The sequence below is a fragment of the Mauremys reevesii genome, linkage group 2 (genome assembly GCF_016161935.1).
Source record: "Mauremys reevesii isolate NIE-2019 linkage group 2, ASM1616193v1, whole genome shotgun sequence".
Classification (NCBI taxonomy): Eukaryota; Metazoa; Chordata; order Testudines; family Geoemydidae; genus Mauremys; species Mauremys reevesii.
In genome coordinates, this window is record NC_052624.1 from 245857687 (window position 1) to 245883042 (window position 25356).

Genomic DNA, 25356 nt, shown 5'->3' on the forward strand with positions numbered 1-25356 from the left:
GGTTCTTGAGAACCTGTGGGAACCTGCTCCAGCTCACCACTGCTCCTAAGTGAATGGAAAACAGTACTAAATCAGAATGTGCAGGCAGCTTTAATTCTGTCACTTCCTAACTTTTGAGTACTGCTTAACTTTCCAACCTTAAAGTTCTTTTAAGGTTGGTTGGTTTTGTTTTTTTTCATGTACTTTCAAATTCATCTCCCTTAATCATCTAAAATTGTAGACATGCTTTAAGGGCGTCTCTGTGTACACATTTTAACTAGGGCAGAGGTCAGGTGAGTTGCAGCCAGGTTCTGTGGGCTTGTCTTCACTATGGGCTAAATTGGCACTGCTGCGATTAATTTAGTGGGTCTGGTGAAGACACGATAAGTTGATGGGAGAGCACTCTCCCGTTGGCATAGCGTGGTGTAGACATCGCATTAAGTTGATGTAAACTATGTTGATTTAAGTTATGTAAGTTACGTAACTTAAGTTGTGTAATTTACATGACTTAACCCTCTAGTGTAAACAAGGCCTGTGTGACTCAGTTGGAGGGAGGAGAGACCCAAAGTAAGATATAACCAGAGACAATGGAAAGTTGGAAGGTGTAAATAAATAAATCCAGGATACCAATATTTAGGTTTTTTCTGCACATTTTTGTTATTCTTTGCTCTCAAGGCTAGCTTTCATGTATTAATCTAATGTAATTGACAGGTTACAAGTAGCCTTCCCTTCTCATATGTTTAAATGGGAGTGAGTTCCACCATGGAAAAGGTTGAGAACAATTAATTTAAATTTAATTGATCTAGGCATTTCTACTATTCTCCTCACCATAGTATCTGCTCACCTAACAAATGACTCAAACCAGTTCATACTGGAGTCAGTGGGAGAGTTTTCTTTGAGTGTAATGGAAACGGGGTCAGGAACTAGGAAATTAAGGACCAACATTTCAAAAGTGGCCACTAGTTTTGGGTACCTCAGTTGTTGGCTGTCCTTTGAGACACATTTTCTGTGATTTTCAGAGGTGCTGAAGACCCACGACACCAACTGAAGTCAGTTGGAATGGAGCGTGCTGGGCACTTTTGAAAAATCAGGTCCAAGCTATAGCATGTAAAAATTGGGGTAGACAAAATTAGGGTCCCCTTTGAAAAAATTGGCCAAAATTTCTGACTTTTTCCAGCCATGAAGATAGTTTCTGTAAAGATTACCAGTAACCCCTGTGTAGTGAGGCACCCTGGGTCCCAGCTGTGCCTGAGAGGGCCGAGCCAGAATGGACGCCACAGTGGGCAGAGCCACCGCCGCCTGTTCCTGCCCCCTGGAAGTCAAGGGGCGGGACAGGAAGTATAAAGGTCCGGCCCCAGCGCTCAGTTGACCGCTGGCCGCCGGAGAGGACAGACGCTAGTGCTCTAGCTCCCGCTGGGCCGGGCCTGCCCTGCGCTCACTACCTTGAGGAGGACTGGCTGAGCCTGCCCCAGGCTCGCTACCTTGAGGAGGACTGGCCGAGCCTGCCCCGGGCTCGCTACCTGGAGGAGGACTGGCCGAGCCTGCCCCGTGCTTGCCGCCCAGAGGAGCTGCCTGAGCTTCCCCTCGCCCAGTATCCTGAGGAGCAGCCTGGCTTACCCAGCGCTCAGTACCCTGAGGAGCCAGTGGTGTGGGACACTGCGGAAGACGCCGGGGATACCAATGGAGGGGGAGATTGGAAGTGGCCCGGGGGTAGCCGACCCTAGTCTGGCTGCAGCAGACCCTGAGCCAATGTCAGTGTATTGCGGCCAGGATCCCCACTGACACAGCAGCTGGCTGACTGCTGCTGTTAGGGCCCCGGTCTGGGATGCAGTGGAGTGGGTGGGCCTGCGTCCCCCCTGCCACCCCATTCCCGGGTGGCAGTCTCCCCCTAACATCAACGCTCAGGCGTAGGAGCCTGGACTTACCTTAGTCAACTGCTTGCTGCCCCGCCCTGCTCAAGGGCCTGGGCTTAGGTACTGTACTGTTTGTTTGCTCAGCCCCTGCCTGAGGCTCTGAGCCCCTGAACTACTGTTTGTTTGCTCAGCCCCTGCCCGAGGGTCTGAGCCCCTGAACTGCTATTTGTTTGCTCAACCCCCGCTGAAGGGTCTGAGCTTTAAACTGCTGATTGCCCCGCCCTGACCCAGTGTGACGGAGCGATTCTGGCGGGACCCAACTGAGAGTGCCAAATCAGGACCAATTGCTTAAACAGGGCAGTTCCACCTCTAAGGCAAACCAAACCAGCCAGACAAAAGGGACTTTGGTCTCACCCCACTGGCTAACCACAAGTCACACAAGCAATTTCCTTAGACACTCCAGTCTCCCAGTATCACCACCAGTGCACTCGTCCTGGGGATAAATGGTTATGAAAACCAACACCCCAATAAAAGAAAAAGGTTCCCTCGATCCCAAAGGACCAAGCCCCAGACCCAGGTCAATATACACATCAGATCTTACCCACAAATCACGCTGTTGCCAATCCTTTAGAATCTAAAATCTAAAGGTTTATTTACAAAGGGAAAAAGGTAGAGAAGAGAGGTAGAATTGGTTAAATGCAATCAATTACATACAGTAATGGCAAAGTTCTTAGTTCAGGCTTGCAGCAGTGCTGGAGTAAACTGCAGGTTTAGATTAAGTCTCTGGAAAACATCCCCCACTGGGATGGGTCCTTCAGTCCTTTGTGCAGAGCTTCAGTTTGTAGCAAAGTCCCTCCAGAGGTCAGAAGCAGGATTGAAGACAAGATGGAGACGAAGCATCAGGCTTATATAGACTTTTCCAGGTGTAAGAATCCCTTTGTCTTCACTGTGGAATTTTACAGCAAAATGGAGCCTTGAGTCACATGAGCCAGTCCCTGCATACTTTGCTGAGTCACAAGGCGTGTCTGCCTTCTCTCCATGGGTCCATTGTGTCCTTAATGGTCCTTAATGGGCCATCAAACAGGCTAGGCAGAGCTAACACCAGCTTGTCTGGGAGGCTTCCGCACAAACTTGATATATTGACAGCATAGAGCCAACATTCATAACTTCAACTAAAAATGATACAGACATACAGACAGCATAATTATAACCAGCAACCCGGAACCTGGTCTAAGACACCTTATATGACCCCCTTTACTTAGGATTTGGTGCCACTACAGGACCTTGGTTGCAACCCATGTTCTATATGGTCCCCATTTATATCAATAACGTCACACCCAGGGCCTGGGCTTATAGACTATTTGTTCACTCAACCCCTGCTGAAGGGTCTGGACCCTGACCTACTTGCTGTCTGTAGTGAGGCGCCCTGGGTCCCAGCTGCGCCTGAGAGGGCCGAGCCCTGACACCGGACGTCCACACCATGCTTAGAGAGAAATAGCTAAATCATTTATTCCTGGGGGAATTCTGCACCACTGTGCATGTGTAGAACTCATGTCTCCTGCAGATTTCTTTTCTTCCATGCAGAAAAATGACTTTCTGACAGGGAAGCAAATGGAAGCTGCAAGAGCAGTCACGCAGCACTCCCTAGCAGCACAGGCAGATCATTTCAGGCACACAGAGCAGCTAGCAGAGGGGTAAATCACCACGGAGCTGGGTACACCCCAGCCAGTGGCTCCTATCCTGAGCCACTGCTAGTCCTGGCAGGGCTGAAGGCAGGAGAGGATGGGACTTCCTCTTCCCCGGCAACGAGTGGTGGGGGCTGTGTCAGATCCACCCCCAGAAACCTCCCCCAGCTGCAGGAAGCTCAGTGTCCTCCTGTAACATTGCACGCTATATGATTTTATGAAAGTATGCTGATGAGGATGAATATAATGTAACTGGAATATGCTTCATGCAAAAGGTCTCTTGTAAGGTATCATTACAAAGCTTATAATCATCGAATCATAGAATCTCAGGGTTGGAAGGGACCTCAGGAGGTCATCTAGTCCAACCCCCTGCTCAAAGCAGGACCAAACCCAACTAAATCATCCCAGCCAGGGCTTTGTCAAGCCTGACCTTAAAAACCTCTAAGGAAGGAGATTCCACCACCTCCCTAGGTAACCCATTCCAGTTCTTCACCACCCTACTAGTGAAAAAGTTTTTCCTAATATCCAACCTAAACCTCCCCCTCTGCAACTTGAGACCATTACTCCTTGTTCTGTCATCTTCTACCACTGAGAACAGTCTAGATCCATCCTCTTTGGAACCCCCTTTCAGGTAGTTGAAAGCAGCTATCAAATCCCCCCTCATTCTTCTCTTCTGCAGACTAAACAATCCCAGTTTCCTCAGCCTCTACTGAGTGTGGTCATCCTATTTGTATAAGTATATCACTCTTGTATCTGAAACTAGAAATATGAAATATAACTCTGAGGGCCTATTGTAATTATGCAAATTGTGGGCCATTAATGATGGTTTGGAATCTTGATGGCTCCCATCAACCCGGACAATTGACTGTGGATGGCTCTGTTTGCAGGCAGGCCTCTCTGTGAGTCAGACTGGGAGGAATGAAGGCTTAGGGGTCTTACAGTGACATGTGATCATGTCACCTGAGCTGGAATCCATCTTTAACCTGGTGTTTTTCCATTGAGAAAGAGGGGTGGGAACCCAGAGTGACAAAAGATTCCCGCTTTATGCAAAAGATATATAAGTGGGTGGAACAGAACAAAGGGGGCAGCCATCATGAGAAATCCCCTACCTACCACCTGAGCTGGGACAAGGGCTGTACCAGGGGAAAAGATTGTGCCCAGACTAGGAAGGCGTCCAGTCTGTGAAAGAAACTTATTGAAACATCTCTGAGGGTGAGATTTTATCTGTATTCAGTTTTATTACTGTATAAAGCTTAGATTTGCATGTTTTATTTTACTTGGTAATTCACTTAGTTCTGTCTGTTACTACTTGGAACCACTTAAATCCTACTTTCTGTATTTAATAAAATCACTTTTTAATGATTAATTAGCCCAGAGTATGTATTAATACCTGGGGGGGGAGCAGCTGTGCATATTTCTATATCAGTGTTGCAGAGGGCGAACAATTTATGAGTTTACCCTGTATAAGCTTTATACAGGGTAAAACTGATTTATCTGGGGTTTGGACCCCACTGGGAGTTGGGCATCTGAGTGTTAAAGACAGGAACACTTCTTAAGTTGCTTTCAGTTATGTCTGCAGCTTTGGGGCACATGGTTCAGACCCTGGGTCTGTGATGGAGAAGACCGGTGTAACTGGCTCAACAAGACAGGGTGCTGAAGTCCCAAGCTGGCAGGGAAAACAGGGGCAGAAGTAGTCTTGGCACATTAGTTGGCAGTTCCCAAGGGGGTTTCTGTGAACCAACCCATCACACCTCCCCTGCTTCCTCAACCCATCACTCCTCATCTGTGGGGGGAAGGGTCACTGTATGGGTAGCTGCTCCCCCATCCATCCAACCCCTATGCATCTGGACCTCCCATACCCAGTCACCTCAAGCCTCTTCCAGTACATCCCCTTAGCCCTCCATACCCAAATCCCACCCCACTGAACCTCAACCCATGCATCTGGAGCCCCCCTTGCACCCAGACCCCCTGCCCCTGGACCCCCACCCCTGCACCCAGACCACCCCCGACTGAGCTCCCTGCACTCAAACCCTGATGCCCCCACTCCCTGCACCACCTTGAGCCCCCACATCCAGACCCCCATGCCACTGACCTACAACTAGCTGCACCCAGACCACCACCCCACCAAGCCCCACTCTCCCAGCACCCAGACCCCGCCCCCGCTGAGACCCCCTACACTCAGACCCCTCCGCTGAGCCCCAGCCACCTTCACCTGGAAGCCACTGCAGAGGCCCTGCACCTGAAACTCTGTCCCTAACAAGTCTCTGTGCATCCAGATCCCCCCACACCTAGGCCTCCCACTTCGCTGCCTGCACCCAGATTGTCCCATACAGAATCCTTTCACACCTGGATCCCTCCACACTGAGCTCCTCCACACTTGGATCCTGCCTGGTTGAGCCTGCTTTCCCCACACCACAGAGAGGCAGGGCCTCATGGTGTTTCTGGGGCAGGCCCAGACCTTGTGCTGTGTCAGGGTTGGGTGCAGCCTCACCACTAAGTCTGTGCCCTGGGAGGGCTGCAGGGTGATCTCCCACCTTTGTGCAGCCAGTGGTCTGTGCTCCCCATTGCCATGCTGGAACCTCTGCATTTATTTATTAACAAATAAAACTTGCAGAATTTTAAAGTATTGTGCACAGAATTTTTAATTTTTTTGTGCAGCATGCCCTCAGGAGTAACCATTGTAGCAGCAAAGTTGTGAACTCTCTCTCCACACTTAGGCCAACCCATGTAAATGTTAATATTAGTAAGCACAGCAATGTATTAACAAAACTGACAATCAAAACTGGAATCGGAGCATTTATTTTCTTTTTTTCTTTAAAAACATTGGGTGAAATCCTGGCCCCACTGAAATCAATGGCAAAAAGCCAAATGACATCAATGGGACCAGGATTTCACCCATTGCCTTTTGTAACCTTCTCCTTCTTCCTTCACTTTCCGAGGATGGGCTCTGCCCCTCTTTCCAAAAGCAGCACTTGTCATTCTGGAGGAGACTGGAAGAAGATTAGCATTTCCCTTGTCCTTCATTATTTACATTTTATTTTAATTAAAACACTTTATTTATTTCAATCTCCCCGCTCTGTAGCGACAGCAATGGGAAAATTCATTTCCCATTGAGATGATGAATAGCTCCCTCTATTATTATTCTGTATTATTTGTTAGGCTCTGATTGTGTCCCCTTTATTTAAGTGCTGCACAAATTACCTACCAGAGGATTATGTAGCGTTATTAAGGCCTATATCTTAGACCAATTCTTCACTGCCTTGACTGTGGTGTAGCTATTTACATGAGTGCAAAATAGGTGCAAAATGTTACTACCAGTATCAGTGAGTAGAGACTTCTCATTTGGTAGCGTATTATATTATATTCACTTTGCCCAAGAGTAAATGTTAGGATTGCCACCCATACCCAGTCAGTCCAGTTTTGGCATCTGTGTCCGGGTGCCATTTAGGGTTGCCAACTGCATGGTTTTCGACCAGAAAGTCCAGTCAAAAAGGGGACCTGGCAGTGTCCTGTCAGATGTACTGAGCAGACACAAAAAGCCTGGTTAACTTGGGGCAGAGGGAGGTGCCGGGTCATTAACCTATGCCAGTCCCTGCTCAGCTGGGACCACCTTCTACCTGCAGGCAGGCTCCTTATCAGGCTGCAGCAGCTCCCGTCCCAGCCATGGAGAAGAGGGAGCCCAGTTTGTTTGTTTTTTTGTTTTTTTGGGGGGAGGGGGGGAAGTAAAAATGATCCAGCGAGCGATAAGGGGAGGGAGGCAGATGAGCGAGCAATGGGGGGAGGCCTTGGGGGAAGAGGTGGAGAAGAGAATGGGGCCTGGAGAAGAGGCAGATAAGGGTCAGGGCCTTGAATGAAGAGGTGGAGCAGGGGCGGGGCCTTGGGGGGAGAGGCAGGGTAAGGGGCAGGGCCTCAGGGGTCCGGATACCAGCAATTAGAAAAGTCACAATCCTAGTAAATGAGTATACAAGGGACGAGATAGTGGAGAAACAAACCCTTTGTCACTAGAGACTAAGGCCAGATCTACACTCAAAAGTTAAGTCAATCCAGCTACATTAACCAAGCTATGTTTACACTCCTGGGCAATGTAGTTAAGCCAACCCAGCCCCCAGTGTAGAAAGCAGTAGGTCGATGGAAGAATTCTTCCATACACCTAGCTACTGCCTCTTGGGGAAGTGGATTAAGTGTAGTGAGCATCTACACTGATGCGCTGCAGCTGTGTTGCTGTAGTGCTGCAGCTGTCGGTGTAGCATTTCAAGCCCTAAGGCCACATCTACACTATGGTGCTACAGCAGGAAAGCGACAGCACTGCAATTATGCTGCTGTAACTCCATGATGGAGATGCTTTCTACAGCAACAGAAGCGGTTTTCCTGTCACTGTAGACAATCCACCTCTCTGAGCGGTGGTACCTAGGTTAACAGAAGTATTCTTCCATTAATTTAGGGTATATCTACACTACGAAATTAGGTCGAATTTATAGAAGTCGATTTTTTTAGAAATTGATTTTAAACAGTTGATTGTGTGTGTCCCCACTTAAGACCATTAAGTCGGCGGAGTGCGTCCACAGTACTGAGGCTAGCGTCGACTTTTGGAGCATTGCACTGTAGGTAGCTATCACACAGTTCCTGCAGTCTTCGCCACCCATTGGAATTCTGGGTCGAGCTCCCAGTGCCTGATGGGGCAAAAACATTGTCGTGGGTGGTTCTGGATAAATGTTGTCAGCCCACGGCCTCCCCCCCGGTGAAAGCAACGGCAATAAATCATTTCTCGCCTTTTTTCCTGGGTTACCCGTGCAGACGACATACCATGGCAAGCAGGGAGCCTGCTCAGCTCACCGTCACCATACGTCTCCTGGGTGCTGGCAGATGTGGGACTGCATTGCTACACAGCAGCAGTTCCTTGCCTTTTGGCATCAGACGGTGCATTATGACTGGTAGCCATCGACGTCGTCTCCTGAGTGCTCTTTTAGCCGACCTCAGTGAGGTCGGTTGGGGGTGCCTGGACATAAATGGGAGACGACGATGGCCAGCAGTTGTACTGCACCATCTTCTGGCGAGCAGCCAGGAGATGACAATGGCTAGCAGTCTTACTGCACCGTCTGCTGCCAGCCTCAGATGTATAAGAGAGATGGGGTGGATCAAAACAATAGAGAGACCAGATTTGTTTTGTATTCATTTGTTTCCGCCCCTTCCTCCCTCCCTCTGTGAATAGTGGGGGGAAGGGATAACTCAGTGCTTTGAGCATTGGCCTGCTAAACCCAGGGTTTTGAGTTCAATCCTTGAGGGGGCCATTCTGTGTGCCAACCCTGTAAGCCATGTCATCAGTCACCCCTCCTTCCGTCGGAGCAACATCAGACAATCGTTTCGTGCCTTTTTTCAGTGCAGAAGCCATAGCACGGCAAGCATGGAGCCCGCTCAGATCACTGCCGCAATTATGAGCACATTATCCTGCAGTATATGCAGAACCAGAACCTGCAGAAGCAAAACCAGGAGAGAAGGCGACGGCAGCGCGGTGATGCGAGTGATGAGGACATGGACACAGACTTATCTCAAAGCACGGGCCCTGGCAATTTGGACATCATGGTGATAATGGGGAGGTTCATGCCATGGAATGCCGATTCTGGGCCCAGGAAACAAGCACAGACTGGTGAGACCGCATAGTGTTGCATGTCTGGGACTATTCCCAATGGCTGTGAAACTTTTGCATGCATAAGGGCACTTTCATGGAACTTTGTGACTTGATTTCCTCTGCCCTGAAGTGCAAGAATACCAAGACGAGAGCAGCCCTCACAATTCACAAGCGAGTAGCGATAGCCCTGTGGAAGCTTGCAACGCCAGACAGCTACTGGTCAGTCGGGCATCAATTTGGAGTGGGCAAATCTACTGTGGGGGCTGCTGTGATCCAAGTAGCCAATGCAATCAAAGAGCTGCTGATATCAAGGGTAGTGACTCTGGGAAATGTGCAGGTCATATTGGATGGCTTTGCTGCAATGGGATTCCCTAACTGTGGTGGGGCGATAGACGGAACCCATATCCCTATCTTGGGACCGGACCACCAAGCCAGCCAGTACATAAACAGCAAGGGGTACTTTTCAATGGTGCTGCAAGCACTGGAGGATCACAAGAGACGTTTCACCAACATCAACGTGGGATGGTCGGGAAAAGTACATGACGCTCGCATCTTCAGGAACTCTGGTCTGTTTCAAAAGCTGCAGCAAGGGACTTTCTTCCCAGACCAGAAAATAACCATTGGGGATGTTGAAATGCCTATAGTTATCCTTGGGGACCCAGCCTACCCCTTAATGCCATGGCTCATGAAGCCATACACAGGCAGCCTGGACAGTAGTCAGGAGCTGTTCAACTATAGGCTGAACACGTGCAAAATGGTGGTAGAATGTGCATTTGGACGTTTAAAAGCATGCTGGCGCAGTTTACTGACCCAGATAGACCTCAGCGAAACCAATATTCCCATTGTTATTACTGCTTGCTGTGCGCTCCACAATATCTGGGAGAGTAAGGGGGAGACATTTATGGTGGGGTGAGAAGTTGAGGCAAACCGCCTGGCTGCTGATTACACACAGCCAGACACCAGGGCGGTTAGCAGAGAACAGGAGGGTGCAGTGCGCATCAGAGAAAGTTTAAAAACCAGTTTCATGACTGGCCAGGCTAAGGTGTGAAAGTTCTGTTTGTTTCTCCTTGATGGACACCCTCCCTCCCCTGGTTCTCTCTACTTCCCTGTAAGCTAACCACTCCCCTCCCCCCTTCGATCACCGCTTGCAGAGGCAATAAAGTCATTGTTGCTTCACGTTCATGCATTCTTTATTAATTCATCACACAAATAGGGGGATAACTGCCAAGGTAGCCGGGGCAGGGGGGAGGAGTTGGGAAGCACTGGGTGGGGTGGGGGAGGAGGGAAGGACAAGGCCACACTGCACTTTAAAACTTATTGAATGCCAGCTTTCTGTTGCTTGGGCAGTCCTCTGGGGTGGAGTGGTTGGGTGCCCGGAGGCTCCCCCACCACATTCTTGGGCATCTGGGTGAGGAGGCTATGGAACTTGGGTAGGAGGGCGGTTGGTTATACAGGGGCTGTAGCAGTGGTCTGTGCTCAAGCTGCCTTTCCTGAACCTCAACTATACGCTGGAGCATATCAGTTTGTTCCTCCAGTAGCCTCAGCATTGCCTCTTGCCTTCTGTCATCAAGCTGACGCCACCTGTCCTCGCGTTCATATTGTGCTTTCCTGGACTCTGACATTGTCTGCCTCCATGCATTCTGCTGGGCTCTTTCAGTGTGGGAGGACTGCATGAGCTCAGAGAACATTTCATCGCAAGTGCATTTTTTTTGCCTTCTAATCTTCGCTGGTCTCTGGGAAAGAGAAGATAGTGTGAGCGTTGAAACATTTTCAGCTGGTGGAGGAAAAAAAAGGGAGAGTGGTAGTTAAAAAGACACATTTTAGAGAATAATGGGTAGACTCTTTCATGGTAAACCTTGCTGTTAACATTACATAGCACATGTGCTTTCAGTACAAGGTCTCATTTTGCCTCTTATTGAAGGTATGCCGGTTTGGTGTAAGAGATCTTTCATGCAGGGCCGGGCAACAGAATTTGGCTTGCAGGCAGCAATGGTAAGACACAGTCTTTTGGCTTTCTTAACCTTGATAACTTGTGGGAATGGTTTCAACCAGCAGCAGCGTTCTCATTTCCCATACCAAGCAGCCGTTGGGTTGGCCATTTAAAATGAGTTGGCCATTTAAAAGGAGGAGAGGCTGCAGTTTTCATGTTAACGTGCAGCAAAAACCCAACTAACCACTCACCCCCACCACAATTGTCTGGGATGACCGCTTCCCTCTTTCCCCCACCGTGTAGCTACAGCAGGGAACATTTCTGTTCAGCCGCAGGCAAACAGCCCAGCAGGAACAGACACCTCTGAATGTCCCCTTAATAAAATCACCCTATTTCAACCAGGTGACCAGGAATGATATCACTCTCCTGAGGATAACACAGAGAGATAAGAATGGATGTTGTTTGAATGCCAGCAAACATCGGGACCATACGCTGCCATGCTTTGTTATGCAATGATTCCTGACTACGTGCTACTGGCCTGGTGTGGTAAAGTGTCCTACCATAGAGGACGGAATAAGGCTGCCCGCCCCAGAAACCTTTTGCAAAGTCTTTGGGAGTACATCCAGAAGAGCTTTATGGAGATGTCCCTGAAGGATTTCTGCTCCATTCCCAGACACATTAGCAGACTTTTCCAGTAGCTGTACTGGCCATGAATGCCAGGGCAAATTAATCATTAAACACGCTTGCTTTTAAACCATGTATAATATTTACAAAGGTGCACTCACCAGAGGTCCCTTCTCTGCCTGGCGGGTCTGGGAGGCAGCCTTGGGTGGGTTCGGGGGTTACTGACTCCAGGTCCGGGGTGAGAAAAAGTTCCTTGCTGTTGGGGAAAATGGTTTCTCCGCTTCCTTGCTGTGAGGTATCTTCAACCTCCTCATCATCATCTTCCTCGTTCCCAAAACCCGCATCCCTGTTGTGTGCTACTCCATTGATGGAGTCAAAGCACAGGGCTGGGGTAGTGGTGGCTGCACCACCTAGAATGGCATGCAGCTCGTCACAGAAGCGGCATGTCTGGGGCTCTGACCCGGAGCAGCCGTTTGCCTCTCTGTTTTTTTGGTAGGCTTGCCTCAGCTCCTTAAGTTTCATGCAGCACTGCTGTGGGTCCCTGTTATAGCCTCTGTCCTTCATGCCCTTTAAGATTTTTTCAAATGTTTGGGCATTTTGTTTTTTTGAATGGAGTTCTGATAGCACGGATTCGTCTCCCCATACAGCGATCAGATCCTGTACCTCTCGTTCGGTCCATGCTGGGGCTCTTTTGCGATTCTGGGACTCCATCATGGTCACCTCTGCTAATGAGATCTGCACTCACCTGCAGATTGCCACGCTGGCCAAACAGGAAATGAGATTCAAAAGTTCGTGGGCCTTTTCCCGTCTACCTCGCCAGTGCATCTGAGTTGAGACTGCTGTCCAGAGTGGTCACAATGGAGCACTCTGGGATAGCTCCCGCAGGCCAATACCATTGAATTGCGACCACACTACCCCAAATTCGACCCGGCAAGGTCAATTTCAGCACTAATCCCCTCGTTGGGGAAGGAGTACAGAAATCGATGTTAACAGCCCTTTAAGTAAAAAATAACGGCTTTGTAGTGTGGACAGGTGCAGGGTTAAATCGATCTAACACTGCTAAATTCAACCTAAACTCGTAGTGTAGACCAGGGCTTAGATGCATCTACACCAGGGGTTAGTCAGTTTAATTATGGTGCTCAGGGGTGTGGAAGTACAGATAAGGAAAAGAGGGTTGATACCTTCACCTAATACCCCATGCACATACATGGGGTATTAGGTGTAGTCAGAATTACAATATAAAAGAGGATTCCCTGGTTGGGTAAAAGTGGGAATGCCTATGGGAAAACTCCCAGCAGGAACTATCCTTCTGCTGATGATCAATTGGTGAGGACTCCATCAGATCCTAAGAATATCTTTAAGGATATGAGTATGACTATATTTATACCATGTGCATGGGTATTCATAAGATTTATATATGTTTGGGTAATCATAACCTTGCTTGTTACACTAATAAAATTTGTAAAATAGATTAGGCTTTGTACTTGTGAATGTATGTGTGGTCACTATCTTTGGTCTTCATGTGTTCCTAGAGTCTCTAAATCTGAGACAAGTAGCAGAGGTGATTTTTCACTTTGTTGAACTTTAAACTATAGCAACCAGAGCCAAACCCATGATGGTGAAAGATAACATCATGAAATCTATCCTAAATAAAATAAAAGGCTATAATAAGAGAAAGCAAAGAGGAACAGATTTTAAAGGATATTTAGGCACCTAAGAATGCAGATAAGCATCTAGTGGGATTTTCAAAAGTGCCAGGTGCCTAACTTCCACGAATTTTCTGGCTTTTTTGGGGGGGTGGGGGTATAGCAGGGGCGGCTCTACGAATTCTGCCGCCCCAAGCAGGGTGGCGCGCTGCGCCGCTCGCGCTGCCAGGCGCCGGTCCCGCGCCTTCGCGGGACCTCCCGCAGACGTGCCGCTGGTCCCGCGCCTACGGTGGAGCTTCTGTAGGCATGCCTGCGGGAGGTCCGGTCGTCCCGCGGCTCCGGTGCACCTCCCACAGGCATGACTGCGGAAGGTCCGCCGGACCCGCCTGCTGCCCTCCCGTTAAAATGCCGCCCCACGCGCGCACTTGGCGCGCTGGGGTCTGGAGCTGGCCCTGGGGTATAGTCATGCCCAACGTTCCCTTCATGTTCCAACTTTCTGTGGTATATTCACTTTCTTTTGTGTGGTTTTGACGAGAGCTTATGAAAGGCTGCCACATTCTCCCCCTTAGGCAGCTGCATTTCAGTACTGGATATATACTGTAATCAACACATAGAGGTTGTTAAGTGTTTGGGGATTGTTGGATGAAAGGTGCTAATATAAATATTAGTAAATGAAAACCACTAGTCCAGATATGACTGAAGTAGTTGTGTACATACTTTTGAATGTTAATGAGAAATCATAGTAAAAACAATAAACAGAATTATCAATAACCCTTAATTAGCAAATGAAACTATAAGCCAACAATTCAAATGATATATATAATACTCCACCACACAGAGCAGCAATTTATGTTTATTACATTTCTGAAATTATTGCTATACATGGAAGGGTAGTAAATAATTAATAGAACATTGGCTGGTTATTACTTAGGCCACAATCTTAACCATGTTTATAGCCCACCATGCCAGTAAGGCCTTATCTACACTTACACTTTCCCGCCATTGGTCTAGCACAGCAGTTCTCAAACTGTGGGTCAGGACCCCAGAGTGGGTCTCGACCCTGTTTTAACGGGGCCATAAGGGCTGGTTTAGACTTGCTGGGACCCGGGGCCAAAGCTGGAGCCCGAGGGCTTCAGCCCTTGGTGATGGGGCTCAGGTAGCAGGCCCCAGCCTGGTGCTGAAATCCCTGGGCTTCGGCTTTGGCCCCTCACCCAGGGTGGAGGGGCTTGGGCTTTGGCCCTCCCACCCCAGGGCAGCAAGGATTGGGGGGGCTCAGGCTTCGGTCCCCCCTCATAGGGCCACGTAGTAATTTTGGGGGGTTGCAGTGCAATGAAATTTAGCAATAAGACAGCTCCACTGATAGTAGCAGTGGTGGAAACACTAGTTAGACTAGGCATAGGTATTATTACTATCTAGTCTAAACCCAGTGTGGGGTATTGTGCTGCTCTCTTGAATAGTGTAGAATCTGGATGTATTTTTATAGCCTTCCTTTAGAGATCGTTTTAATGCACACATCAACAAACAGCATATAAAATTACTGTCCGCCAAGGGCTTTCAGCAAATAGTAAGGCAGATTTAGCTAAATTACAGTACATCTCTTGTTATTATGTTATGGTGATAGTCATTAAAAAGGAAACATTTTTCTTACTGTATCTCATCACAACATTGCAGTCAAAAATAGGAAAATATCACAGCTTCTCATATTACAATAATATGTCTTTTTCTTTTAGTGGTGACCTACAAAGTGGAAAAAACCATATGTGTGCCCAAAGTTTTGGAATTTTAAAAAATCTGCTTGTTGTTTACATTAGAGATCCAGGTCTTATCTACCATGAGCTTTGTGCTGCACTGTTACAGAAATCTAGATAGTTTCTGCCCCCAGAGAACTTGCTCTTCACTGAAATACTCCAAGATTACATTTTCAAAAGTGCCTAATGAAAGTCTCAGTTTTGGTGCTCAACTCGAAGCACATAAATGGTCCCAAAATCACTTACCACTTTTGAAACGTTTCTAATAGTAGGTCATTAAACAGTAAACCAATAGCACGGAGCCTATTTATTACAGTGTCACTAGTTTCAGTGCTGCTACAGATAAAGTTTTGCCAGCACTTTCACTTTAATCTCTGTTTGTCATTAGTTTATATAACACAGCTGTAAATATTTTCTCTGGTTGAAATTTGACATTTCAGGGAAAAAATTGTAAAAGAGTAGCTTGGCAATTTTTGAACAATACAAGACTAATGAAGCTGGGAGTTTTGCATCTAAAATGTTTGCTTAACTCAGTGATGGTTTTTATTTAAATATAGAAAAAAACCCACAAAGCACACTGGACAGAAGTCTGCAATTAAACAAAATACCATTTTAATGAAATTGAAAGAGGATAATTAGTAGAGTCACGATTTTGCTGACATGTTCTCTGTGGTTTTTACGTTGTAAATATGGATCAGATCCATTAACAATGGGAACATCCACTGACATGAATCTGTGTCCTTGTGGATCAAAGGCCTTATCCAAAGCCCATTGTGGTTAATGAAATGCTTTCCATTGATTTCAGTGGGCATTGGATCAGGCTGCAAATCTTAGTCTGATTGAAATCAATGGGAGTTTTCCCATTGATTTCTGTGGACTCCAGATTTGGCCCTGTATCTTTAATGCCTTTTGTCCCACTTTTGAGGCAGCTGTTCAGAGCCCCTTTCTGAGGACAGCTGGAGTTGAGACTGAGAGAACATCTGTGTAGCAGCTCAGAGAGCGTCTCCATGTCCTGGATGGTTTACCAGTGTGTGTTTGTTTTTGAACCCAAGTTATTCATCTTTCTATTAAACTGAGCTGTCTGTTCTACCACAATATCCCTGTTTCTGCTGAGACTGCAGAGGCCACACCATGACACAAAAGCACTGTACTCATCAGCCTGATCTACTGCAGAAAAATCTTCTGTTGCTGACAACTGATGTCAGCACAAGGCTCAGTGCTGCTTCAGCTGCACACAGTTCCCTTGAGAATGTAGTCCAAGAGGAAGGGGCTGGACATAGCTTGTTCCAGTCTCCACTTGCATTTAAACCGTGTACATCTGACCCATGCCAAACCTGTTGCTGATACCCTTTCTAGTGTAGACCAGGACATAAATAATGTCTGTGAATTAACATAACCTGCCTTTTAGGCATCTGGAGCCATATTCAGGGGCCAGAAACTCTCATTTACTTATGTCCCTAAATTGGGATCTAAGTGCCAAATATCAAATGCATTAAAAAATGTTGGCCTTGAACTGTATGGGGTAAGTCTTGTGAAACGATGATTCCTATTTTAGTCAGTGGAGACTGAGGGCACTCAGCACTTTTAATGGGAGTTAGGCATCTACATACCTTTCAGGATCTCAGCCAAGCTCAATATGGGCTAAATGGTGGTCATATTTATGTCAAGGGGAGTTTTGACACTGATTTCAGTGGAACCAGTATTGGGTCATCTGTGTGTTTCCATCTGTAAAACGTGGATGATAATATTTACTTACTTCCCAGGGATGTTGTGAAGATTAATTAGTTAATGTTTGTAAAGTGCTATAGACTTTAAGTGTTGTGACAGACCCAGGCCAGTGGGGTATAGGAGTCTGGTAGAGGGCAAATATACTGGTCACTGGCTGAGTAGTTTTCTGTTCCCTGAGTGACCAGAGCAGGGGCTGCACTAGAGTAATCAGGAACCTGCTAGAACCAATGCAGGCAGACAAGCTGATTAGAACTTCTGCAGCCAATCAAGGCAGGCTAATCAGGGCACCTGGGTTTAAAAAGGAGCTCACCCCCAGTCAGGGATGGGGGAGCCAGAGGAGAGGAAGTGTGTATGAGGAGCTGGGAGCAAGAGGCACAAGGAGCTGAGAGTGAGAGGGTGTGCTGCTGGAGGACTAAGGAGTACAAGCATTATCAGACACCAGGAGGAAGGTCCTGTGGTGAGGATAAAGAAGGTGTTTGGAGGAGGCCATGGGGAAATAGCCCAGGGAGATGTAGCTGTCATGCAGCTGTTACAGGAGGTACTATAGACAGGTGCAATCCACAGGGCCCTGGGCTGGAACCCGGAGTAGAGGGCAGGCCTGGGTTCCCCCCAAACCTCCCAACTCCTGATCAGACACAGGAGGAGTTGAACCAGACTGTGGGGAAGATCACTGAGGTGAGCAAATCTGCCAACAAGTGCAGGACCCACCAAGGTAGAGGAGGAACTTTGTCACAGTGTTTAGAATTATTACATTGGCTGGGGGAATGGACTAGATGTCTTAACTGGTATTGTATGAGTCAATTAAGTTATATAATTATATGGTACATCTGTGCAAGTGCATCATACTTGCTGTACACAAACTACATTCTCACATATTTACTAGGGATGTGTGAACTGGCTCAACTAAAGTAAGAAGAGGCACAAACCTTTGGCTATCACTCAAGACTAACAGCATCTAAATCTTACAGCTGTCTATGCTCTAGCACTTCCTGGCATAGGTTATTCTGGAAATATTAATTAATGAATTGGCCCAATTGAGGAAATATTGAAAAACACTGAAAGAAACATTTTTTGTGAGATTTTCAACCCAATTTCTAGGCTACAGTGGCTGCCTGCTCCTGCATTAAACTACGTGTATCCTTCCTTTCAGTACAGTAGAATTTTACAGCCTTTTGGCACAGATTTAATTTTTCAAAAAATATAGAAATATAAATAAAAATATTACACTTGATTCTGCTCTCATTCTTGATTCTCATGTAATCCACTGACTCCATTGGGGTTGCATGAATTCACAGAACTGGGTGGACCACATATTTTTTTTTTCATTTCTGCTCTGTCTCTGTCTGTGGTTCAGATTTACTATCATTTACTATCAGTTTTTTGTTTTAAAGGACAACTGTGGGAGAGTGAGCTTGAGTCGGAGAGTGGAGTGGGGTCTGAGATATCTGTTCTGGTTTTCTCTCTTCTCTTCTCACACTGACACTGACTGACTTTAAGTCAGTCACTCTCTCTCTCAGTCTCCAGTCTCTCTCTTCTAAAAGATAATAATATAATGCCATATAGTGAAAAGTGATTGAGATCCTTGGATGAAAGTGGAAGATTATTATAAATCCATTTTAGTGGCACAATAGCAAATGCTTCTAGATCCCTGGTTATATATGCTTTGTGTATAATTATTATTTAGTGTTTATATTGCAGTAGTGTTCACACAATGTTTAACACATTTTGAACATATAAGAAGATATAGTCCCTGCCCCATATATAATCTAAAAACACACAGAAGGAAATGAAAGGCAGGGGGAATTGCTTGGATACTGTACCCAAGCAAAGTGTTCATGCTAATGGCAATCACACGTGTGTGTGTGTGTGTGTGTGTGTGTGTACACATACAGACATCCATTTTTATATATTTGTTAGTCCTGACTAATTAATTTCACTATTTGTTTTGAACTGGGTTTAAGAGGTTAGGAGGCTCCCTGGGGTGGAAATGAGGGAGAGTAAGAGATTGTGGGACTAACAAAGGGGAGTGAGCAAAGAGAGGAAAACAGAGGGAGGTAAAAAGGAACAAGAAGATGTGAGAGAGAAAGAAAGAGAAACATGCATAGATGGAGGGTGTGAGGTGGAGGAATTGAAAGGTTGCCATGTTAAGAGAAGAGCAGGATATAGCAGGACCAACAACCAATGGCAATAAAGGAATAGATTAAAAAATACCTAGAGGCCATGTCTCATACCAGGCTGCATGTGAAGGTCAGGAGGCTGTGAAGACTCCTTCTAGCTGTTGCTCGTGCTCCCAATATGCAACAGAAGTCCACTAGGTCCGGTGTGGGAAGTCAGGGATCTGGAAGGTCCCCATTTATCCCCTGTGCCCTCGACTATAGTTCAGATTAGACTCAAACCTTCATTCACTGTTGGTTTTACTTCTTCACAGTGGTGTTAGTTAAGAAGGGAGCATCTACTTTAACTTGGAATTTCTTGGATTCTGCCCATCTGTATCACAGCTGTAATGCTCTTTAAACACATTACTGTGTGTGTTTTGTATTAGTTTGTTTTAGTGTTGTTTATACCCAGTTGTGCTGCACTACATTGGCCCATGATGTACTGTTTGCCAACTCTCGCAATTTCATCACAAGTCTCATGATATTTGGTGTTTTTCTTAAAGTCCTGGCTCTCTGGGAATCATGAGATTACATGAGAATATCAACTTTAAAAAAAAAGTATAAGTTTCTAGCCCTTAAGGTGGCAAAGAGAAGCTTGAAAATCTGACTGGTGTGCACCTAAAGGCTCAAATACTGGAAAGCAAATAAAAAGAACTCAAAATTAATTATTTTTGTAAAATCCCATGACTTTTTGAGCCTGACTCATGATATTTGAATGTTTGGCGTTGGCAAGGCTCATAATATTAGAGTTTTTTCCTTCTTTTTTTTGTATGGAAACTTGAAAAAGAAACATTAAAAGTCAATGTCCAAGTTTGTTATCTCCTCTATGGCTTCTGGTGACATGGAATGAATCAAGGCTGTCTCTTTGGAGAAGGATCTTAGAGGGCAGCAGTTCACTAGATGTTCCATGGTTTGGATGTCTTCTTCACATTCACATATCAGGCTGTCCTTCATTTGCCATTGTGAGTAGGTAACTGCAATGCCTATGTGAAATTCTGATCCAATTTGCTGTGATTCTTATCTTACATGATGTGGGAAAGTCAGCTGGTTAGACTGTAGGATCCATAATCAGGTCTTGATTCTTGACCACTCTGTTTTCCCACAGAATCCACCACTTGTCTTTTGATGACAGGCTGCTGACCAGAAAGGGTTCCTGGACTTAAGGTGGCATCTTGGAGGTGACTGGAGATCTGCATAGATGCGCAAATCTGGGTTCATTATCACGCAATCCTATTCTCATATTATTACTGCTTCTCTTCAGAGGAATGGATAAAAGAGTTATGAAAACTGTATAAGCAAAAATGCACAAAACTTTCCCATCATACACCGGCTGCAGCAAATCTATGTCTGCTCTGAATTTATTGCAGCATCCCTAAGCAGACTGAATGGCAAAATGGTACTATTACTTCTGATTATAAACTGGCTGCATAAGATCTGTTATAAATACCCCATTATATAACACACTGTACAGTACAACACCTACTATCTTAATATCATTCAATTCTTTGGTTTTAAAAATAGTGCTCTCAGCAGAAAAAAAAAATCCAGTCTGACATCTGGAAGGAAATGTAGGAAGGAAATAACTTAATAAGAGGCTCAACTAATAATGGGTTATGGTGTTACACTTCAGGGAATCATTAGGAGTTGTCCTGAAGTTTAGATTAAAATTACCCTGATCTGTTAAAATATTGGGTTAGGTTCTGGTCCCTGTTCCAGCTCCTTTGCATGACTTTGGAGGAATAAAGGGGCCAGAAAGTTGCCAGAATGGGGCAACTGAGTGCTACCCTAGGGCAAGGGAATCAGGGTCAGCAGTCATCTCTGTGCTACCACCTCCTAGACCCCTTAGTGCAAGGGGTGTATCAGGGATGGGAGGAGTATGACCAGAGCATGTTGCACTCCAGTGATACCTGCCCAGTGTAAAGGACCTTAGGGGGCTTTACCAGCTAGCATAATTTAGGGCTTGAATTGAAGTTGAATTGATTTAATTTAAATCAGTTACAGTGATGCAAACACCATGTGTGGATACACTTACATCCATTTAAACCTGCCTTACATCATTTTAGCTTGATAGATTAGAAACCCTACAATGAACAGTTCTGGATAGGAATGTCCAAACACGCAATTGTACCACTTCAACTCAGTTGGTTTAAAATGACTTTGGTTAAATTTGTGCAAGTTTATGTGTAGAGCAGTTCGGGAGCTGCTCTAAGTTACACTGGGGGTCCAGTCCCCACCAGTCTTGAGAATCAGTGTAGTGCAAACGAGGCTTAAAGCTACTCTTGCATCCCTCTCCCCTCAGCTGCACTGAGTGGAACACTGGCCCAGCTGAGGCTCTGGCCCATTTTGTATTAAATGCTAAAAAGTAGGTCAAGTTAATCATCATCTCCATTTAAACTGAACAAAGAAAAACTTCTTTTAACTAAGTATGAAAGTCTACTATACCCATATTCTGTGCTGTGACAGAAATTCTGGACTCTGCCACGTGAAAGTACACTGCTGTGACATTTACTAAATGGGGTAAATGAAACAAAATCAGAAATAACTAATCCACACCATTTCAACAGAGACAAACTAGTTCAGTACACTGTGTGTCTGCGAACCAGTACAAACAAGGATTTCCTCACAGGTGGAAACAATGAATCAGCTCTGCAAAGGTAAGTTTAAATTATGGTATAAACAACTGGGTATGCATATGTGTAAACACAGCCAACTCAGAATACCATACATGTGATTATAGAGAATAAAATGTGCGCATTTCAAGGTATAAGTTATTTAATCAGCTCTAACAATTACCTGAGACTGTAAATTGACGAGTGTCTATACAGCTCTTCAGTGGTCTGAGTGGCTTATACATTTTTAGCTGAAAGCAAAACCTTTCCCTAGGTGAAACATATGTTACTTGATGAGTTAATTTATAATTAGCCTCTTTGATCAGTTTGTCATTTTTTTTTTTGTAGCCGGCAGTTGCTCTAATATCAGGCGTATCATGTATGGTGGCCAATAATATCCTGTGGGTCCTCTGTCCTTCATATCTTGGTCTTATCTAACCTTGTTTTGGTCAGGTCTTTCTTCCTTTACTTCTCCATGTCAGATTGGTCTAGCCAGGGGAACTTCTCAGGCCTATCGAATCAAGGCAGTATAGGACTCAAGAGTCCTTTGGAATGATCAGGTACACCTCTTGAGTGGTGGAGGGTCTATAAAGCTTGTTAAGTCAAGAATACGATCCTTCATATGGTTTCGATAGTCAGTCACTATCTTTTACTGGAATGCTAATATAGGAATTGCCATATTGGTTCAAACCAGTGGTTTATCTAATCTGGTACCCTGTCCAGATTACCACATACCACATACTTCACAGGGAGGTGCAAGTAACCCTGTGATGGACAATTATGGAATTACCTTTTTGTAGTAGTTGGCTTATACCCTGAAGCATGAACATTTATATTCCTTACCAATTTCTGTTCTATATAACTACGCTTCCCCTTACCTGTATAGCTGTTAAACTAGTAAGCATACGTTTCCTGCCTTTTTATGTATATACTGTAGCAAAGCCATGAAGCCAAGGGTGGAGAGGAAGGGAAACCCCTGTACTCTTCTGTATTTAGTTAATCTTCTGATCACCTGTTACATTGTGTATCTGACTAGTATTGACTATAAGACCCTCAAGAAAGGGACTGTCTTTCTCTCTGTCTGTATAACACTGAGTACACTATTGGTTTAAACACTGATATCTCATTAATACCTGCTCACTTTCCATGTGTTCACAGCTCATATGTTCCATATATTTTAACATTGTTTTCTGACAGGCTAATCTTCAGGCCTGGCTCTAGCTTACCTGTTACAGAGTCTCTGCCTCTCCCCTCTGATGGCATCCCTTGCCTTACTAGCACTTAACTCATAAACATTCCCTCTCCTCTTGCCTTTAGACTTCTAGGGTCCCTGCATAGCCCTTATCTTTTTCTTTACAGATCCTTATTAATTTTCTAATAAATGGCACCTCCTAAGGGCTAGAGATGAAGGATGGGTCCAGGGTGAGGGCACTACCCTACAATTTAGGAGACAGTAGGTCAGATCCATGTTACAGATAAAGCTCCTAGCAGACATTGGTGTGATATTTCATTTTAGAGGTTACAGATCACATGATAGATTTTCTGTATGTCTTACCATGACTTCGTAAAGCAAGCAGGAGTATTGTGCTGCGAATTAAAATGGAACTGCTGAATTTACAATAAGCAGCAGGATTAACCTTGACATTTGACAGAACAAGCAGAATATATAATCATTATCTCTGGGACATGGACTTAATCCCAGTCCCATTTAGGAGAAGCACCTTCATAGCTCATTACTGCAGAATCAGTGCCTCACTCCTGGAATCAATTCCTTACTCTCAGACATAGCTTGACAGTTGGCAGAAGAGACTATTCAAGAGAATCCCTCTGGGATCTTTTGCTCTCCACACTAGCCTGAAGGTGACAACACCATGCCTAAACTGAATTTGGCTTGAAAATAAAGATTACAAATTGTCATTTGGGAGTTTGGCTCTAGCAGTAGCCATCTTGCCAATATCATTTTTGTGACACCAGCAGCCTGGGCGGTGAGTGTCAGAGACCGCAAACCAGGTTGCATCCTGTTGTAATATGTATTTAACAATCCAGAGAAGAACATTGCTGTTTAAACATGAAATAGTTTGTTGACGTATGAAACATGAATGTTCCTCTTGATCTCATTAAACCAGTTTTACAACAGCATGGTAATTGATGAGCAGATTCTACCATGGTGGATGCTTGTGCTCTGTCTTCTGTAGAACACTCATCATGAGATCTAACCCCTAAAGGGTTCATTCTTCTTTAACTTTTGCTAGTGTTAAGCAGGAATTAATCCATGTAAATCAGGGGAGTTACAGTGTAAAACTGGTATAAATGGGAGGAGAAGCAGGTATTAGATATTGCAAAAGTTGTTAGCCATGCAACTCCGTGCTGAGAAACCACGACAGGCTCACGATAAACATCTAGATAGGTGATAGAGAGACAAGGTGGGTGAGGTGATATCTTTTATTGGACCAACTCCTGTGGGTAGAAGAGATGAGCTTTTGAGCTACACAGATCTCTTCTTCAGCTCTCATCTCTCTATCACCTAGCTTGTCTCTGTAATATCCTGGGACCAACACAGCTACAACAAGACTGCAAGCAATAATGGTAGAAAGGTGATAGTCAAACTATGAAAGGCTTTGTAAGTATTTCCCCTCTATTGTATGTTTGACTATGATGCCTCCTGAATCAGCTTTTGTTTTAACTAAACTCTCAGGAAATATTCTTTACTTAAGAAAGACTCTGGATTCTGTTTTGCAATGTAACTTCTGACTAACTGAACAGATAGACCCTCCTGGTCTACACTACGACTTTAGGTCAAATTTAGCAGTGTTACCTCAATTTAACCCTGGACCCGTCCACACAACGAAGCCCTTTTTTCTGACTTAAAGGGCTATTTAAATTGATTTCTTTACTCCACCTCCAACGAGGGGATTAGCGCTGAAATCGGCCTTGTCAGGTCGAATTTGGATAGTGTGGATACAATTCGATGGTATTGGCCTCCAGGAGCTATCCCAGAGTACTCCATTGTGACCGTTCTGGACAGCGCTCTCAACTCAGATGCACTGGCCAGGTAGACAGGAAAAGGCCCGCAAACTTTGGAATTTCATTTCCTGTTTGGCCAGCATGTTTGCAGAGCTCATGCAGAGCTCATCAGCATGATGTGCACATTACCAGGGCACATTGCCCAGCCCGAACTTTGTGAGAAGTCTATGACTATGTCCCTCTCGTCACCACGCTGCCGTCGCCTCCTCGCCTGGTTTTGCGCAAAACAATTGTCTGCCATTGCTCTGACGGAGGGAGGGATAACTGATGACATGGCTTACAGAGAATTAAAATCAACGAAAGGGGTGGCTTTGCTTCAAGGAGAAACACAAACAACTGTCACACAGAATGGCCCCCTCAAAACCCTGGGTTTAGCAGGCCGTTGATTTCACAAAACAAATTGGGTCAATTTCTTGTTTTGATCCATCTATCTTTTACATCTTAGGCTGGCAGCAGACGCAGTATGACTGCAAGCCATCCTCATTTCCGGGGTGCTCGGCAGAAGATGCTGCATTACAATTGCTAGCCATCATCATCTCCTGGCTGCTCACCAGAAGATGGTGCAGTAGGACTGCTAGCCATCGTCATCTCCTGGGTGCGCGGCAGAAGATAGGAATGACCTGGCTGAGTCACTCCCACGTCTGCCCAGGCGCCCCTGACCAATCTCACTGAGTTCGGCTAAAAGAGCACCCAGGAATATGACGACAATGGCTACCAATCATAATGCACCGTCTGCTGCCAAAAGGCA

The 25356-nt window shown here is 45.6% G+C and overlaps 1 long non-coding RNA gene across 1 annotated transcript in view; it reads left to right on the top strand.

The window, feature by feature from the left end:
- Positions 1-20457, top strand: part of LOC120396555 — a 38145-nt gene extending 17688 nt beyond the window's left edge. The window contains exon 2 of the long non-coding RNA XR_005593224.1: positions 20081-20457. This is a non-coding gene — a long non-coding RNA (uncharacterized LOC120396555). The remainder of the gene's footprint in view (positions 1-20080) is intronic.
- The last annotated feature ends 4899 nt before the right edge of the window (positions 20458-25356 follow it).